The sequence below is a fragment of the Coenobita brevimanus genome, chromosome 2, assembly GCF_032717465.1.
Source record: "Coenobita brevimanus isolate Jiangsu-jjx chromosome 2, ASM3271746v2, whole genome shotgun sequence".
Classification (NCBI taxonomy): Eukaryota; Metazoa; Arthropoda; class Malacostraca; order Decapoda; family Coenobitidae; genus Coenobita; species Coenobita brevimanus.
In genome coordinates this window covers 16,109,026-16,122,219 of record NC_136955.1, presented here as the reverse complement: position 1 = coordinate 16,122,219, position 13,194 = coordinate 16,109,026, and positions in this window count along the sequence as shown.

Sequence of the window (13,194 nt, the reverse complement as noted above, 5' to 3'; positions counted from 1 at the left end):
GGAAAGATCATATTACATCTCTTGTAAAATCTGCTTCCAAGAGATTGGGTGTGCTAAGCCGACTCCGCTCTTTCTTTACCCCTGCACAATTGTTGACTCTATACAGGGGTTTTATCCGCCCCTATGTGGAGTACAACTCTCATGTGTGGGGAGGCTCCCCACATACAGCTCTTCTCAATAGTGTGGAGTCAAAGGCTTTTCGTCTCATTAACTCTCCTCCTCTTACTGACTCCCTTCAACCTCTATCTCTTCGCTGCACTGTTGCATCTTTATCTCTTTTCTATCGCTACTTTAATGGTCACTGCTCCTCTGAACTGTCTGCTTGCATTCCTCCACCTCTACGACGGGCGCGTAGCACCCGTCTGGCAGCAAACTCTCATCCCTTTTCTGTCCAACTCTCTAATGCAAGAGTTAACCGTTACTCCCAGTCTTTCATTTATGCAACAGGTCAACTCTGGAACTGTTTCCCTCTGTCTGTATTTCCTGCTGCCTATGATCTCCAGTCTTTCAAACGCAGTGTGTCCAGGCATCTCATAATGATCGGATCTTGAATTTGGCTCTCTATTGTATTTTGTTTCTCTCTTGGAGGGAACTGTTACTGCAGGCTCATGGCCTTTGGTTCCTTCTTCCTCGCATTAAAAAAAAAAAAAAATGTAGCCGGAATGAAGCCCATTATCTACGGCCTGGCAACCTCCCTGTAAAGTGTACTATTTTCTGCCGACAGACTGAGTTAAGCGGTGAGACTCATCATTCGTGTAAGGAAATCCACCCCGCCTCTGTGTGTGTGTGTGTGTGTGTGTGTGTGTGTGTGTGTGTGTGTGTGTGTAGAACTGCGAGTCATCCGACTTTTGGAGCATGGTATGCAGGTTGGTAGGTTGGTGACTGGGTGGGTGCATTGGTTAGTGTAGGCTAGTAGTTTCACAGGCGGATTAGGTGGAGTGGGTGGGCGAGAGAGAGGGAAAGGGTTGTTGGGCTGGTTAAGTGGGGTGAGAAAATACATCAATGGGGAAAATTAGTGCATGGGAAAATAGGTTTACTTAGAAAGTAGGCGTCTTTGAAAAAAAAAAAAAAAAAAAGTCATTAAGGAAAATAGGTCCATGAGGGATTTTGTTCCGAATGGTGAAAATGTCCATTGATAGAAGTATTCATGGGGTGAAAATAGATCCATAGGGGCATACACGTACTGTAAACATACATGGAGATATTTTAAATGAGTGGGACTGAAAATATCCAACTTTTAACAGCGACCGTTGCCTGGAATTAGGCTTACCACTGCACACCTTGGACCAAACAACCATTAGCCAGACCCTATTACCACTTCGTCATCCAGTCATTATATTTCATAATTTGCCTTCATTTAGTCATTTAGGCATAGAAAGCCAACCGAAACGAAAGGAAAAATCCCTGTGTAACTGTGCTGAGCACCTCACCTCTCTCTCTCTCTCTCTCTCTCTCTCTCTCTCTCTCTCTCTCTCTCTCTCTCTCTCTCTCTCTCTCTCTCTCTCTCTCTCTCTCTCTCTCTCTCTCTCTCTCTCCTGGTAACAAAGGAATGCTTCGAACTTGTTCACTGTGCGTTCGCTGGTTCAAACTTACAGGAGGTCGTAGAATGGAACCAAATATACATATTTGTCACTTGCTTGGCTCTATATGAGAAATTAGTTATTAAATAATCAGTATGATATATTCGTGTTATCAGAGTCAAACCTTCAAAGTAAATATTACTATTGCTTTATCCATTAGTACAAGCCCAAAGCTGAAGGGATATTTTTCGACAGAAATGCATCGAAGGCAATTTATGTGCTCGTGAATGCTACGCTGCCACATACACGGGTTGGCTGGACGAGGGTGGCTAACAACTCCTGGCCTTAATAGTACATCAACACGAGATATAATTGACATCTGTCCCATTTGGGCTCCTGTAATTCACTCTCAGGCGAATAAAATCGTCATGGCGTTAGCTGAAACTGGATACCAAAGCTGTCCTGAGGGGGTGTCAGTGATGGAAATATTACCATTCATGCTCCTGTCACACACTCTCAGCTGGAATATAATACTAGAGTTGTACTAACGAAGAAAGGATTAACTCAGGACACGACAACTAAAGGGGGATGTGACAAAGTGGTTAAATATTTGGGATGATCATTGTATCTTGTTCAATTCCTGTGTATTATTGGAAGATTTATTTATAATGGTCAGAACAACTAAAGCATTCTCTCTCTCTCTCTCTCTCTCTCTCTCTCTCTCTCTCTCTCTCTCACACACACACACACACACACACACACACACACACACACACACACACATAGACACACACACACACATAGACACACACACACACATAGACACACACACACACACACACACACACACACACACACACACACTCCACCCCCCCCTCCAACACAAACACTTACTGACTGATGACAACACACGTACTTGCTAAGCCACACACAAAGCCATCCGTTGGCCTAAACTAAAGCAATACTTTCCTCTAGACCCCATAAAAGGTGGCTCCATAACAACAAAGAATGAAGCTTTGTCCTGGGGGTAAATCAGAATGTGCACTAACATATTAATGGACACTGGTTCCTCTCGACTGAAAACTCTCTCTCTCTCTCTCTCTCTCTCTCTCTCTCTCTCTCTCTCTCTCTCTCCTGGCTCTTGCAATGGAAAATGCTGCGTGGACTTTTTTTGTGTGAGCAATATGAAGCACGCAACGAGAAAGCATGAGAGGGAAGGATATTCTCCATCGATTGAGGAGGAATGAGAAATATGGAAGACAACACACAATGCTGACGAAGGACATTACTTAACTTCTCCTCATTGCTGCAGGTAAGGAGCTCCCGCCGTCTACAGAGAAAAGATTTTAAAAAGTTAAGGTATCGCTCTTAATTCTTTGGCAAGAGAGGTGCTGTTTAATCAGGAAGTAATAACGGAGGTAAGAGGTGAGCCGAGAGCAGAAAATGGAGAGAAAGAAAGACATGAGAAGTGGTGCAGCAAAATGGAATGTGTGATGGACGAATATAATATCTATTTAATCTTGATTATATTTTTAAGGTTAAAATTAGACCATGTGTGGTCACCTTTGACAAATTATGAAACTTAAATCACACTCATTGGAAAATATGAGTTGAAGACCTAAATAATAATAATAATAATAATACCATTTCCGTAACCAGTCTCTTCACCTCCACGTGTTGCAAGATATCATCCAGACTCTGTGGGGCAGTTAACTGAGACGTGGATAAGTCAACTATTGCGTCACGGCTAGAGATGGCCTCAGGTGATACTGCAACATCTCTCATTTACTCACAGAATTGTTTGCATTTATTTACATTGCTAAGCCTGAAACCAGACGATTTTATTCAGCAAAAAAATTGTTAGCTAACTCACATCGATTGAAAATAAAGCTGATTATATAACGCATTTGTTTTGCATTGCATTGTCATAGTTTTCTCCTGTTAAGTCTTTAGCACAATGTAGTCTAATTATCCAACCAACACAATAATTTTTCCTTTGGCTACGAAAAGATATCTGGTGGTAGAAGGGTTATTGAAGGCAATATTTAATCTCTTCAGTTTGCATTGTCTCCTCGAGACCGATTTGAAACGCATGGTTGTTTTAGTTCCTTCAGGCCCATGACGCATTCTGTGTTTTGTTCTTGCTACTTTCAGACGATTTTATGCAGTCTAGGGAGAGGTATTAAGTTGTAAAGGGGTGATTACAGATAGATTCTTTTTAACCCCATCACTACAATTTCGTGAAGCTTACAAAAATCTGCTGTATCGGGGTAGAAAAGTAGATAAATAACAATGCCCTCAGAGCCAGAGATTTAAATTGGAAGGAAACAAGCATAATCTGACGGGAAAGGGTTACCATCGTTCATCTGATTTCATATTAAGGTCTCCACACCTACATGTGGAGAGCGACTGTATTTCCTTCGTTTTTTTCTTCTTTCTTCATTATGCTTTTTCAGTAGGTGGGTGCCCCTCTCATGAACTCACGAGATGTACTGCTGCCTACCGTATATTCCTCCACCTTAATCATTCTTTTTGTGTGACTGCCCTCCTCTCTTCATATTTCTCCCATTCTTATTGTTTCATTTTATTTGACCTTCCCCTTCAGGTGACTCTAGAGTGGCATGCCTAATGGTTTCCTGCAACCCAAGAAACTGTGTATAACATTGGATGGTAACCACATTACCAAGTAACAGGGTGATGTGGAACCTGCTATGATGCCTCTGTTAGATGGGTGGAGAGTCGCATATGCGGTGTCCATCTGCTACCCAATCCTCCACAATTATCCACACCTTGCTGTAGCAAGGCTTTCTCTGCCATAAGGGATGGTCGGTTTACTGCACGGGATGGCCCTGCAGGGCCATTGCTTGCTTGTGGCTGATGGGTCTGTTCTACCAGACAGACCGAGGTTCCTTAACAACAACAACTTTCAGGTTATTCCTCTATCTCTTCGCCAGTTCACTTCAAACTTGGCATAATATTTCCTTGAACCATTAACAACAGACTTTTTTAAAATTGATTATTAATTTAGTTTTTTTCAAAGGAATTAATAGGATGAAACGCCAAACCACATGAATATACAAATTTTGAGAAATGGTAGTAGTAGAATGGATGTGGATGTGGAAGATGTGCAGATTGGCCTGGGAGGAAGGTAGAGTCCCGGAGGATTGGAAGTCAGGTATAATTATTCCCTTGTACAAAGGAAAAGGGGAAAAAGAAGTGTGTGGTAATCATAGGGGCATTTGTCTTCTTAGTATAATAGGAAAAGTGTATCGTAGGATACTTATTGACAGAGTTAGAGAAAGAACGGAGAAATTAGTTGGAGAAGAACAGGGAGGCTTTAGGAAGGGAAGAGGTTGTATAGATCAGATATTCATTCTCAGATCTTTAGTGGAAAAGTTTCTAGAGAAGGGAAAGAAGTTGTATGCGGCTTTCATGGATTTGGAGAAAGCATATGACAGGGTGGATAGACTAGGATTATGGAAAGTGTTAAGAATATATGGAATAGATGGGAAGTTGTTGAATGCTGTGAAGAGTATGTACGATGGTGCGAAGGCTGCAGTGCGTGTGGATGGTGAACTAAGTGAATTTTTCTCTTTGAAAGTTGGGTTGAAACAGGGATGTGTCATGTCTCCATGGTTGTTCAATCTGTACATGGATGGGGTAATAAAAGAGGTACAAGGTAGGGTAGTGGATGTTGGAGTGGCCATGGTGAGAGAGGATAGTGTTTGGAAACTCCCTGTACTGTTGTTTGCAGATGATACCGTGTTGTTGAGTGAAGACGAAGGGGAGCTGCAAGGCTTGGTGGATGAGTTTGAGAGAGTGTGTAAGAAACGGAATCTAAAGGTGAATGTAGGGAAGAGTAAAGTGATGGTCTTTGAGAGAGGTTAAGTCAGTGAATGTACAGCGAGGTTGGATGGTGAGGAATTGGAAAATGTGAGTACGTTTAAGTACTTGGGTAGTGTGATGAGTAAGGATGGAGGTTTGGAGGGTGAAGTGCTTGAAAGGGTACAGCAGGGAAGAAAGGTTGCTGGTTCTTTGAAAGCAGTGATAAGAAACAGGGAAGTGAGCATGGAAGTGAAAAAGTTACTACATGACAGTATTGTGATACCAACTCTGACGTACGGAAGTGAAGCTTGGACGTTGTTGGAAGGACACAAGTCAAGAGTGAGAGCAGTGGAAATGAGTTATTTAAGAGGAGCCTGTGGAGTCACATGGAGAGACAGGCTGACGAATGAGGATATAAAGGAGCGTTGTGGTGTTGAGGTGGATGTGATAGGAAGCGTTATGAGGAACACACTGAGGTGGTTTGGCCATGTGGAGAGGATGGAGGGTCAAAGACTGACGAAGAGAGTGTATGTGAGTGAGGTGGAGGGGGAAAGAGGGAGGGGGAGGCCAAGGATGAGATGGAGAGATGGGGTGGAGAGGTATATGAGAGAGGGGGGTGTGAGTTGGGAGCAGGGGAGTGAAATGGCGGGGGACAGGGCGACTTGGAGGCGATTTGTTTGTGGCCACCCCAAACGGGATTGAGGCGTCTGGCAATAGATAGATAGATAGTGTTTTTATATGTTCGTCAATCAGTACGGCAATTTGACAGAATAATGTTAGTGTCTTGTAGCTGTGTGGAGACCATCTTGTATTCCCTTAGAAATGTTGGTAGTCTTGTATTAGCTTCTTTTTTGTTTCGCACAGTAGTTGATACTCAACTAAAGAAAGATCACTTGTATGGACGGGGTTAATTAATGCAGTATTTGACTTCGTTATTTAGAAAAGTGTCTCCTAAGGTAAATATACATTTTTTGTTAGTGAAATAAAAGTGCGCCACCTGATTAAAGCGGTTGTTTTGATTCAGGGCTTAGCTGGAGTCGGTTAACCCATTATAATACAAAACTTTCACATCCTCTGGCCACTCCTTGCTGGCCGAAAACCCCTTTTTTACCAGTTAAGAAAAACAAAGGTGATTATTATGACAGGCTGATGATAGGGTTTGAAATAAAGGACATCAGAGGATGATGGGTTGGCTCGTCTTTTTGTGGGAAGTAGCTGCGAATGAAACAGCAGTCGCGTCCTGTATCGTTATGTTTTCCAAGATCTGTGCACATCTGGTTGCACACACAAGCAAGTTAGCACAGGGACCGTCACGGGTAGACTGGGAGTGAAAGGACAAATTAAGGTAATGAGACTATGAGCTAAGGAAACCAACAGAGAGAAACTGGCAGAGTAAGCAGAAGCATTAGTTATAAGAAAGAGGTCAGCTATGTTGTCGCTCTCTCCAAGGCAGTCAGGGAAATGGGTAGGGTGCTGTATGATCAGCTCTAGGTCATTACGGATAGAACAGATGTGGGCTTGTTCACCAGCTGGATCAGTGAATGGAGAATAGTCGAACATGGTGATGAACATTGATATCACTCAGTATGGAGATTTCAGAGGAAAGGAAAGAATGTGTTCTATCATACAAGTAAGATAGTCAAAGAATTCTGCATAGTTGGTAGTATTAAGAGAGATGTAAGTAATATAGTTATATTTAGTCAGGGAATGACAGAATAGCAGAAGCCAGATTACAGAGAATTCTGAGATATCAAGCTCAGGAACAGGAGACCAAGATATATTGTTGTGCACATATACACAATAGCCACACTTGGCTTTGAAATAAGTGTGAAGAAAGTACGAGAATGACGAGTATTTACTATCTGTCTCCTCAGACAACTGAGTCTTAGTGTGGAATAAGGAAGGGGAAGCTTAGTAAAAGAGAAGTGGTTTTCAACAGGGAAAAAATTAGAAGAAACGTAGTGAATGTTGCAGAAATTTATAGAAATAGTGTCATACACTGGTTCAGCACCTCTCTCTTGGTCGTCACCGGGACAGAGGTAGATGGTGAGGGCATTACATTTGTGGTCTTGCCCCTCTCCCCACAGATTTCGACACAGGGTGATAATACACCACTTTCATAATTCTGAAAGACGAAGTGTGATGTGTGACGTGCATGTAGTTTGGTGCTCACAGTTAAAAGCAAATTTTACGAATCTGCAGGCATATTCTGTTTTACTAAAGCACTGGAAAATTCAGCAAAGAGAGTCATGAAGGAGTCTCTAGGACTACAGCTCTTCCTAACATCAGCTTGCCATCCACCTTGGGGATACCGCCCATTTTCCAATGGTGCTTCAGTTTGTATGCGTGTGTGTGTGTGTGTGTGTGTGTGTGTGTGTGTGTGTGTGTGTGTGTGTGTGTGTGTGTGTGTGTGTGTGTGTGTGTGTGTGTGTGTGTGTGTGTGTGTGTGTGTGTGTGTGTGTGTGTGTGTGTGTGTGTGTGTGTGTGTGAGGGGGTTCAAACACTATCGAGCACTAGCGTGTATGCGGGCGTAATTGTATACAAACACCGCTAACACGAGAAAAGGCATATTAATAATGGGCAAATTAAAATGCATAAAAAAGAGGAAGTAAAAACTTGTTGAGGGAGCGATAAGCAGAGCGGTAACCAGGACGGTGATTAATGCTGGTGCTAGGAGGAGGTGAGGCAGGGTGGGGGGGAGACAAGGTGGGGGAAGGAGGCAAAAGGGGTGAGACATGGTGGGGTGAGTCAGGGTTGGATAAAACTGGGTGGGGGTGAGCCAAGGTGGGGGTAAGAGTGAGGGGTGAGGTTGGTTAGAGGTGAGGTAGGGTGGGGAGGGGGAGTAGAGTGAAGGTTGGCAAGGTGGGAGTGAGTCAGGGTGAGGGTAGGCAGAGGGGGTGAAGGACTGGGGATGAGATAACGTGGGGATAAGACAGGATATGGTTGAAGTAGGTTGGGGTGAAGCAGGTGGAGATGCGGCAGGGTGAAGGTAAGGCAAGGTTGGTGTGAGGAAAGGTGGTTGAGGTAGGGTGGGGATAAGGCAGGGGGAGGTGAAATAAGCTGTGGGTGAGAAAGGGTGAAAATTAGGAGAATGTGGGTTAATCAGGGTGGGGATGAGACCGGGTGGGGATGAGACAAGACGGGGGTGAGGCAGGTTGGGGTTGAGGTAGGGTGGAGGTGAGATTGAGTGGGAGTTAGGGAGGGTAGGGATGAAGGAAGGTGGAAAGAAGTCAGGGTGAAATGAGACAAGATGAAATGGGAGGGTGGTAGGGAGGAGTGAAGGATTGTGAGGGTGAGGCAGGGTGGATTTGAGTTCAGAAACTAGTTACTGAAACGACTGAAGTGGGTGTTGGGTCTGGTGGTGGTATGGAAAGGTGGGGATGGATCAGGAATGAAACTGATTAACGTACACTGAGCGAGTAGAGAAGGTTGTGAAAAAAAACAATTTAAAGTGAAGAAGATGATGAGGAGGAAGAAGGATGAGGAGGAGAAGAGGAAGTACAATGATGATGATGATGATGATGATGGTGAGAAAGAGGAGGAGGAGGAGGAGGAGAAGAAGAAGAAGAAGAAGGAGGAGGAGGAGGAGGGGGAGGAAAACAGGAGGGGGGAAGGGGAAAGGGAAGAATCAGAAGAACAAGATGATGAGGATGGTGATGACAAGAAGAAGAATTGATGGATATGCCAGGGTAATTCTCTTCAATGTGATCACCTAGTTTTGTACTTTAATCGTGTTATTGCCGGAAGATTTTTTTTTCTTTCAGCAAACTGGAGGTCAAACTGTTAATGAAGTCTGTCGGTAACCTCTCCATCTCGAAAGTATATCCCAACCCCTATATAATCATCTGGGGATAGCAAGATTACAAAGAAAACACGTCCTTTGGCTAAGGTGGTTTACACACAGGATCCTATAACTGACTCTCAGCTGAATGAAACCGTCTGCCATTAAACTGAACAAACTCTAGAACTTCCTTGTCTATGGGAGATGTAATGAAGGCAGTATTACCATTCAGGGTCCTATAACTCACACCTAGATCAGATATGTCGTATGACATTGGGTGGAATCGAATAACACACCATTTTTACTTTAACCTTGCCCAATTTTTCGTCCCTTTGCAACTTATACCCCCTAACTCAGTGGCAGAATAACACAACACTACGGCTGTATATCCTTTCCATAGCACTTCTCGACAAGCACCATTCTAATGATAATCTATTGTTGCAACTCAGGAATGAAGATGGAGAGATGTTAATTTTAGTGACATGTTAGGGATAAGAGAATATATTATATATTTGTTCCTTCTATGAGCTGAATAAAATAGTATGTCATTAACAGAAACAGAACACTCTAATTACCTCATATATGAAAGGGTTAATGGTGAGAGAAAAGTAGAATTCAAACGCTTAATCCGTACTTGGATGAAAAAAATCCCCTATCGTTAACTGGTATAAAACACTAGAGTTGCCCTGACCATTAGAGGACTGAGATGAAAAGTACAAGTAGCGATGATATAAATTTTACACTGATTGGAACATATGTGGTAGGTAAAAAGAATGAGGATGGCTGTTGATTGAGAGAGAGAGAGAGAGAGAGAGAGAGGTTAGAGGTTACCGGGAGCTACAGATCACACACACCTTACTATCCTCAAATGATTCAGCCTCAATAGAAAGATATACAGTACAGTATATAAGCATAATTAATAAAGCTGATCAGTAGTACATGTAGACAACCCTGTAGTTTGTAATCAGTTCTAAAATACACGTAAGGATAGACAATAATTAGACTGCACTCCATCTGTATAATAGGATTGGCAACGAAGAACAGGGGTCAAACTTCCTTTATTTTTCCCTCTTGTTTTGATAGTGATGTGGATAAGGAAATTACCTTCTGTTAGCAATCTCAGCTTTAATGGTATTTCTGCTAGTCTCTAATTACAGATTGTGAAGAATTAGAGGGGTTTAATGATAGGACACACACACACACACACACACACACACACACACACACACACACACACACACACACACACACACACACACACTTCCTCCTCCTGGTCACTAACATTGATGAAGAGGGGAGAGTAGGGAAGGCGAGAGGGGAAATGATAAAAAAGAAGAGGGAAGTAAGCCGCAGGTAATGAGATGTGAACAGGAGAGGGACAAGAAATGAAAGTGGAGAATGTATAGTGTAGTGACTGCAAAAAATGTCCTTACTTCTTTCCCTCCTTACATTTTCAAACAGTGTATGAAATGAAGGTATTATTTAGCAAACTATTAACAACACGCTCAGGATTCTATTACTTTAGGCTAGTTTACGTGATCAATGTGCACTAGTTTTTTTTCCCAACTACGCTACTCATCAGTTTCAAAACATGATAATGAAACAATGTATAAACAGTGAAACAGAAACGGGGACGGTGCTTCAGTTTATCACGTCTACACTGCCATTTCTATGCATTCTCTAACAACACAGGTGGCCACTCAGTTATAAGTGAGTCACTACTTTCACCTGAGTTAAATCGTCTGGCTGCTGAACTAGAACACTGTAGTCCTTTCACTCTAACTTGGTCCAGATTGTCGTCCTTTTGCAGGTTATTTCACGCAACTCAGTACCGTAACAGGGCAATTCTGTGGTTCAACAGCCTCTCTGTAGCACCTTTTCTTTACTACCTTCATATTCCAGCCTTTATCTATTGTTCCAAGTCAGTATCCAAGATGGAGATATGCAAAATTAGGCCAAGTTAGAATGAAAAGGGTAAAGTGTAGGTCCAAACTGTATAGCGATAATGGTAGAAGTAATGAAACTCTCCGGCTTGTATACTTACTCTCAGCTGAATACAATCGTCTGCAATAAAATTAAAGTGTTATCCCAAGCGTGATATGTTTGATGAGGTTCGATAAGTATATAAACCAAATACCCACTAAACTACCAGCAAGGTCACATAACATTATAACAGGACATTGAATTTTCAAGTGGAGAAGCTTGAAAAATACGGATATCTTGTGTGTTGCGGTGACGTCTCAATCTGCTGGTGTGAGAGTAGGAGATTTTATTTCCTTGTAGGGATGACGCTGCAACTGATCGTAATAAACCAAACCCCATAAAGCATAAAGGCCCTCTCCCACTTCGGCGTAAATAGGCACGATGAAGCCACGATGAAAATCGTGGCCGAAGTCGGTGATGTGTCGACGACTCTGACCAAGAATCGTGGTGTCGGCGTAATACCGGCGACACCAGTACGACAAAACCCCGACACCTCGGCGGAGTATACGATATAACCGGCGACTAGTAGCCGACATATCGCCGATATGTCGGCGTAATGCACAAGCATTATTCTAAATTCAAATTTTAACGTTTTTTTTTACGGCGATTCAACGGCGATAAAGGTACAACGGCGGCGTGCTGTCAACGATGTATCGTCAATGTGTCGGCGAATGCATCGCTTGCACCTCGCAGACAAAACGCCGAGGCCATAGCAGGTGCCTCTCTGTCATCGGCATATATAAGGCGATTAATCGACGGTTCATCCGCGAAATGTCGGCGATATATCACCGACATTCATAAGATGAAATATTTCTGTCGCACAACCCGGTACATATCGTACGGTTTACGTAGGCTATGTCATATTAACTTCACCGATGCATCGCCGATACATTGCCGACGCTTCGCTGTATGACCGTATGACATCTCAACGGTTTTTTTCACTGCCGACGCCTCGCCGATGTCGGCGATCATACGCGGTTTATACACCGGGTAATCGCCGACGTCGCCGAGGCGTCGCCTTGTTGTCAATGACTAATCTGAGAAATTTTACAAAATCGTGGAGGGCCACGACGTTTTCATGCAGCATGAAAACGTCGTGGCCCCCCACGACAAATTTCCACCTCGTGCGATGTATCGGCGACATGCCACGAATGGACAAGATTTTGATCACGAATACCCACGATTAGGGATTTTTGACACATCGTGACTTTATCTTCCCCACTTTCGCCGAAGTGGGAGAGGGCCTTAACATACGCCGTGGGAATCGGCGAATGATGCAGGGTAGACACTAGTAACGCTGACCGACCTATACCCGCAATACATTTGAAGTTCCAAGCTGAGTTGCCACGTGAGGTGAAAATATGGAACACCCTTAACTTATATATGTTATAGACAAAAATATCAGGGAATGTACTGCAGGCATTCAGACTGTACTGCACTGCAATGAGAAGCGTCGGAGAATATCTTGTAATGTGGTGCTGGTCAGGTGGTTGAAGAAATTGGCCGCCGTTCGAAAAAGGGAGACTTCGATCCCACTTTGAAGCAGGGTTCAATTTGATGTCAGAATTTTGGCTTAAAAAAAAAAAATCAAAGGACTCGCCATAAAAACATCCCCATTGATATCACATAAATTTCTCTGGAATGTTTTCAATATAGATGGAAGGTGCGTGGGTTATAAGTTCCTATATACTGTAGGAATTCCATGGCACGTACAGTTACCTCCACCTCTAACGAGTACAGCGGGTGGTATGTTTGATGAAATGTGGCGCCTTTCTTTACATCGTAGTAATAACAAGCGAATTGACAGACCCGGCAGAGCTTCCCCTCCGCTATAGGATCTGGTACCCACAGAAACAGTGGTCTGTCAAGTCATACTCTGTCTACAAATACATGTGTTAGCCACATATGTATAGTAGAAGAATATAAAATAGTAATGCCATTGGCTCCCATTGTTTCTCTGACAGAAGATGACTGTGAGGCGAGGTGGAACGGAGGGGAGGGGGGATAGATGGTAGGGGCGCATGTATCGAAGCTTTGTCGTGTTTTGTTTAGAAAGATGAAGGGTGTGATTATACAGATGTTCTG